Source organism: Tupaia chinensis, unplaced genomic scaffold, assembly GCF_000334495.1.
Source record: "Tupaia chinensis unplaced genomic scaffold, TupChi_1.0 Scaffold000273_1, whole genome shotgun sequence".
In the NCBI taxonomy this organism is placed as follows: domain Eukaryota; kingdom Metazoa; phylum Chordata; class Mammalia; order Scandentia; family Tupaiidae; genus Tupaia; species Tupaia belangeri.
The window spans coordinates 864,422-870,566 of record NW_006159755.1 but is presented as its reverse complement, the minus strand read 5'-3'; the positions used below and the strand labels follow the sequence as shown (position 1 = coordinate 870,566).

The 6,145-nt window shown below is 57.2% G+C and overlaps 1 protein-coding gene across 1 annotated transcript in view; it reads left to right on the top strand.

The window, feature by feature from the left end:
* Positions 1-6,145, top strand: part of MACROD1 (mono-ADP ribosylhydrolase 1) — a gene marked incomplete at its 5' end in the record, with an annotated part of 187,195 nt that overhangs the window by 24,215 nt on the left and 156,835 nt on the right.

Here is a 6,145-nt window from a genome sequence, read left to right as displayed (position 1 = left end):
GAGAGGTTTTTGCTATAGGGCGCGTGTGCTCTCCAGACAGACAGAGAGACAGAGAGATAGAAAGCAAGAAATCACCCCCCAGGGGGATGGCTGTACCGCAGTCCCTTCTCCTCCATTCTCCTCTCGGGATCTTGGGCATGCACGCACACGCTTATGGCATGAGTTTAAGCCGCCGGGTCCGGGACTCGAACTGCGGTCGACTACGTGGGAGTCCAGTGACATAGCCATTATGTCAACTGCTGGTCCCCATAGTTGGAATATGTTTTCACCCTCTTTTACGTATTTTTAGAAGTTTATTTCCCCCAAGAGTGAGAGAGGCAGAGGCAGCAGCCTTCACAGTCTTGATGCCACGACCTCCCCCAGCCAGCGCCGTGCGTGGGCACTCGTGTGCCAGTGTTCTCAGGGGGTCTCTGGACATGAACCTGCAGCTTCCCACGTGGGCCGGCCTCGCGGAGCTTCATATTTCTCTGCTGCACTAGCGTGTGACCCCAAGTCTTTACCCTCGTCATTTCTGTCACAATCAAATGTCATCACACGAGTTTTGGGGGACACATCCAAGCCATAGCAGAGACCATGGCACCCCAAGGTCACAGCACTGGGAAGAAAACAGGGATGGGAATCAGACCCTCATGTTTTGGCCTCGGGATTGAACAGGGATCAGATTTAGGTTTTTCCCAGCACCCTCTGGGTGCAGTCTGGGAGGGAGGGGCAGAGTGGATCTGGGAGGCCAGTTGGGGGGCCTGGGGTCCAGGCGGGCCCTCTCCCCACGTTAAAAAGCCCAGAACACCTGACATTGCCGAGGCCTAATTTCCACCACTGCTAGGGAGGGGTGGCTCGTTTCCACAAGGTCGAGCGGTGGTTACATAAATTCATAAATGATGGATCCCTCCTGAATTATTGAGATTCCCCTGTGGGCTCGCGGGGCCTGGTCCAGTGAGCCGCGCTTCGGCCGGGGGCGGGACTCTGGAAGGACCCTGGAAGGTCCTTCCACCCCAAGGTCTTCTGCCGAACGGCCCGTTTATTAGCCAGAGCCTTCGGGTCGTTTCCACAGGGAACGCGGGGCAGACGGGCCCTGGGTGCAGTAGCTCTTGGTCCGGGCTGTCGGTACGTGTTTGCTGACTAAATGAGTGGCCAGACAGTGGGAGGGACTGCGTGAATCAGTGACCCCCCTGGGCCCCCTCTTCTTGCCCCAGCCCGGCCCCCTGCCCCACCTCTCTGGATTGGAAGGGGTTCATTAGTCTCACAGTGAGGACAGTTCTCTGGAGGAAACGGGAGAGCATCTGAAGCCCAGAGACGGGGACCTGCTCGCGGTCACACAGCAGGCAAGTGGCAAAGCAAGGCCACAAACCCGGCTTCCCGACCCCCCGCTCCAGGTCTGCTCTCCTCGGCCCCTCTCTCCTTAGGGGTCTGCTGCCCACCCACGGGGGGCCACCCCGCCTGCTGCCCCTGCCGCGTGCTGCCCCTGCCGCGTGCTCAGAGCTTGTTCCATCCGGTTCCGCTCTGTCCTTGAGGCAGCTGGCCCCTGCGCTCGCACCTGTGCGCAGGCCTGTGTCCCCGATGCGCTGTCCACCCGAGCGCTGAGCTGAGGAGGCCGGAGCTTGTGGGAATGTGTGTGTTTTAAAATTAATGGGGACCGTTAAACTGGCCAGGCATGAAAAGGGCTGGATCTGCAGCCCTTGGCGCGCTCTCCTGGAATGATCTGCCAGTGCCTTGGCAAAGGGCTGCCGAGCCGCTGCCGGACTCCCGGGGGGCTGTGGCTTGCCTGCCCGTTTACGGATGGGTACTCTGTGTCCCGCGGCCATGGGGGTCTGACCGCACAGCGTGTGGCAGCCAGGAGTTCCCACTGCCCAGGTCCCCTTTCCTTCCTGTCAACACCCAGCCCTGTGCAGGCGGGATGCTCGTGGGCATGTTGACTCGAATCTTCTCTTGAGATGCCAGGGATGGGCTCAAACACGCTCCTGACCCTGACCCTGACCCTGACCCTGACTGTGGGGCTTTCTGGATAAGTCCTGGCTTGGCCTTGTTCTAGCTTGTATTGTGGCCTCTAGGACATAGCAGGACCTAACAGAGTCTCAGGATCCAGGCCCCGTCTTGTGACCTCCTACATCACGAACAGTCCCATCTACTGTGGAGCCTCCATAAGGGGACACCTGCTAAGGGGGAGTCGAGGTCCTAGATGCGCTGCCGTGTGACCTTGGCCTAGTCACTTAACCTCTCTAAGCCTGTTTCCCTCCCTGTAAAATTGGAGTACATGTCCCACCCCCTGCCATGGCAGTAGATGGTGTGGTAGTTAAGGTGCTGCACTCCCACATGGTGGACCGTGGTTCAAGCCCTGGACCTGGCAGCCTTAGAATCATGCCAGGAACATGTGTGTGCATGCTTCAAATGTGGAGAGAATGGAGAAGAGATTGCAGCATGGCCATGCCCCCCCGGGGGGCGACTTCACTTTCACTCTCTCTGTCTCTCTCTGGCAAACACATGGACACAACGGCAAAAACATTAAGGGAAAAGCACGCCCCAGGACTTGCCCTCTGGAGCTGTGAGTTCACAATGTCTGGCGTGGAGTAAACCCCCAGGAAACACCACTTGTGTCCTCGTGGCTTTCCCTGTGTCTCTAGGAGAGCTGTCAGACCTGCTGAGTGGCACGTTCAATCAGCCAGGGCCGCGGCACACCCCTGCTTGGCTGGGCACCCGGCAGGGGGTGGCCCCTTGATCCCCTGAGTGGGCTGAGGGCCCCCATCCCTGTTTCCCCTGTGGGAAACTGAGTTGCTGTTGCACCCAGGTGGCTGAGGGGTTGCCCCCCTAACTGCCAGTCTTCATGATGGTGCTGGGCAGGCCACACGGTCACATGGGGGCAGCCCAGGCTGAGGTGGGAGGGGGCGCGGGGCAGGGGATGCCCTCAGAAAGCCAGGCTCTGCCCTCTGCTGAGATCTAAGCTGCCCTGCAGGCCTCCCCTGAAGCCTCCAGCCCTGTCCTCTCCCCTCCTCCGGTCTCTGGGGCTCCGAAGCTCACCTTTGGATCCCCTTATTGTGCGCATCCTTTGTCCTGTGCCTCCTCCTGTCTGGTGGCACTCTCCTTCCCACAGCTTGGTGGCATCATTACAGCCACTCCCCACCAGCAGTCTGATTTATCATCCTGGGTACAGCTGTCCTGGAGGGTGGTAGCTAGGCCTAGGCTGGGCTGGAGGGCACCCAGGGCTGTGACGGGGGCCAGCCTCAGAGGCCTCTGGAGGCAGACTGGGTCAAAAGCTGGCTCTGTCCCAACCCGGCCAAGCTCCTGCTTCGGGTCTCATTTTTCACACGTGTGTCCGACGGAGGGATTTGGAGGGGGAAATGCACCCTGCCTTCATGCCCGGCACACTGGAGGGACCACCATGGTTGGTATTACTCTTATTATTTTTTTTTTTTGAGGGTTTTTTGAGGTTTTTTTTTTGAGGACGCATGCGCTTGCCAGAAAGACGGAGAGACAGAAAGCAAGAGATCACCCCCCAGGGGGGATGGACATGCCCCAATCCCTTCTCCTCCATTCTCCTCTTGGGATCTTGGGCACGCATGCACATGTGCCCGATGTAAGTTTAAGCTGCCGGGTCTGGGACTCGAACCATGGTCCACTACATGGGAGTCCAGCAACATAGCCATTATGCTAACTGCTGGTCCCATGTATTGCTCTAATTACTGAGGTATCTCACCTCCCCACCCCACTAAGCCGGGGCCCCTCCATGGGGTGTGGGGGGCGTGTCCTTTACCCTGGTCTCTGTCCCTGGGCAGGGCTCAGCACATGGCTGGTGGCTGTCCGGGGTGGGGGTGGCCTGTGGTGCCCACACAGGAGTTGGGAAGGTCACTGAAGTACAGGGACTAATGACCCATCATGGCCAGGACCCGTAGTGGAAGCAGGCGGGACTCCTGCTCTCTGCACCCTGCGCTGGGAGGCGACGTGCTGTTTGTGTCTCTGTGGGGGTGTTAGGAGATAGGCCAGTGAGGACCGAGGGCTCAGGGGGCTGCAGCCCGGGAGGATGGCCCTGGGATGTGGAGCAGGCTCTGACAGTGGGTGTGGGAGGCAGCTGGTGGAGGTGGGGCCGAGAGGGTGGCAGCCCGTGGTCACGGTCCTTCCTCCCTGGAGACATGAGCTGGCACCCCCTCTTTGGTTCATTACAGACCCATCAGCAGCACCCCACTCCCAGAGGCAACAAGTGAGCCTAGTTCGCAGTACCCGTTCACCTCCTCCCTCTCTCTGGACATTGTAATTGCCATAAAAATGGGAGCTGAGCTGCAGCCGGTGGCATGTGGGGAGCGAGGGGCCCGGCTGCCAGCCATTCCCCTGCCAGCAGGACGCGCGTCTGTTTTATTGTTGCCGCCTGGCTGTATTTCACGTACGGTTTAAACATCATCAAACGCCACATCCCTTTTGAAAAGCAAGAGCTACCTTGCTGAGGATGTTGAGGAGAAACAGGAACATTAAAATCTACGAAGCAAATGGCCCCGAACTGACATTTGCAACAGGAGCTTTGCAGCGTCAAAGGAGCTAAATCCCGGCTGGCAGCGATGGGGAACTTTCCTGTGAGGGTCAGAGGAGAGGTGGGGAGAGGTGGGACACATTTGGCAGAGAGGGGACCAGGCCGGGCGGGGTGCTGACTGCCCCTCGGTGCCTCCTTGGGCTGGACCTCAACTCAGCCTGTCTTCCTCCTAACAAGGAGCCGTTGGTGCTTAGAGCAGAGTGCTGGGGCCTGGGGCTCTGGGCCAGGGAATAGGGCGTGGCAGGGGACAGACAGGAGGTGGCTGGGTTCAGGTCCTGCTTTGGCCACTCAGAAGCTCCTGTGACCTTGACCAAGGCTCACCTCCTGTCTGAGCCTCCGTTTCCTCATCTGTAAGCCTCAGAGAGTGACAAGCTCTCGGAAGGCGGTTGAGAGGACAAGGTGATGCGTGCAAACGCCTGACAAGTCATCGGAACTCTGCGACCTGCGACTGCCGAGGCTGAGGAAGTAGGCGTGTGCGCAGGAATTGCTTTTTAAAAAAACGTTTCATCTACCTATTTCCATGCTGAAAAATAGGTACAATGAAACTGAGAACCGTTAAAATAGGAACCAAAGGAACCAAACTGTGAGGGAGGACCTGGACCTGGACATCTCATAAGACTGCCATACGGGTCAGCGGGTGATGTGGTGGCTAAGGCACTGGGCTCCTACATGGCCGACCATGGTTCAAGTCCTGGACCTGGCAGCTTGCTTTCTCACTTTCTGGTACTCTCTCTCTCTCTTTCTCTGCCTCTCGCTGGTGAGCTCTCCTGTCTTGTAGCAAAATTGAAATAATAATAATAATGATAAATAAAATGAAATAAAGAATTGTAAAACAGTAAGACTGTGGCATGCTTGGATCTCTTTAGCCTGGTTGCCCCTGGCACACGCTTTCCAACCCACCAACCTCTTGCCTGATTCATGGCTCCTCCTCAGTCTTTGCACCTGCCACTTGATGGTGGTATGCGGCCTCCTGAGGGACCGTGGTTCATGCTTGCCCTTGTAGGTTATGTTCTTGGTGGCCACTTGGGACAGCTCGGGTCCTAGAACCCTACCCTATACTGGCTCTGGTGACATATCAGAACTGGTCTGAGCAAATCTATTGTAACTGAATATGAGATGCAGCTTGAGGTTCCTGGCAGCCATTGCAAAATGGGAAATAGGAGTTTAATTTCTATAATTCCAAACCTGGAAGTTGACTCAAATTTCTGCCTAAAGTTTCTTTTGCTTTGTACTCTGCCTTTTTTTTTAATTCTCCCTCTCTAGCACCTTTATCAGCTGTTCTTTATTTTCCCCACAAGTGGCTGGTTCATCCCTTCCTTGCTCCGGAGCCTCCCCCCAGTCTTGGTCCCGAGGCATCCCTCCCGCCCTTCCCCTCACATGGCCTTGCTCACGACAATGGAGGCCCCTCTGGCCTCTCATTTGCTGCTCTCGGTTCCCCCAGTCTGCGGCTCGCGGTGACCAGCCTGGCCGCAGGACCTCTGGGCCTCTTGCCCTGCCTGCCCCTGGCTCAGCCACTGTGGTTTCTTCTAGATGAGTCTGTGACTAATAAGGTTGCCCCCGGGGGGCCGGCAAAATCTTTCCCTCCTTAATGTCGGAGTTTAAAAATGTGTCACCATCGATTTGAAGAAAAGA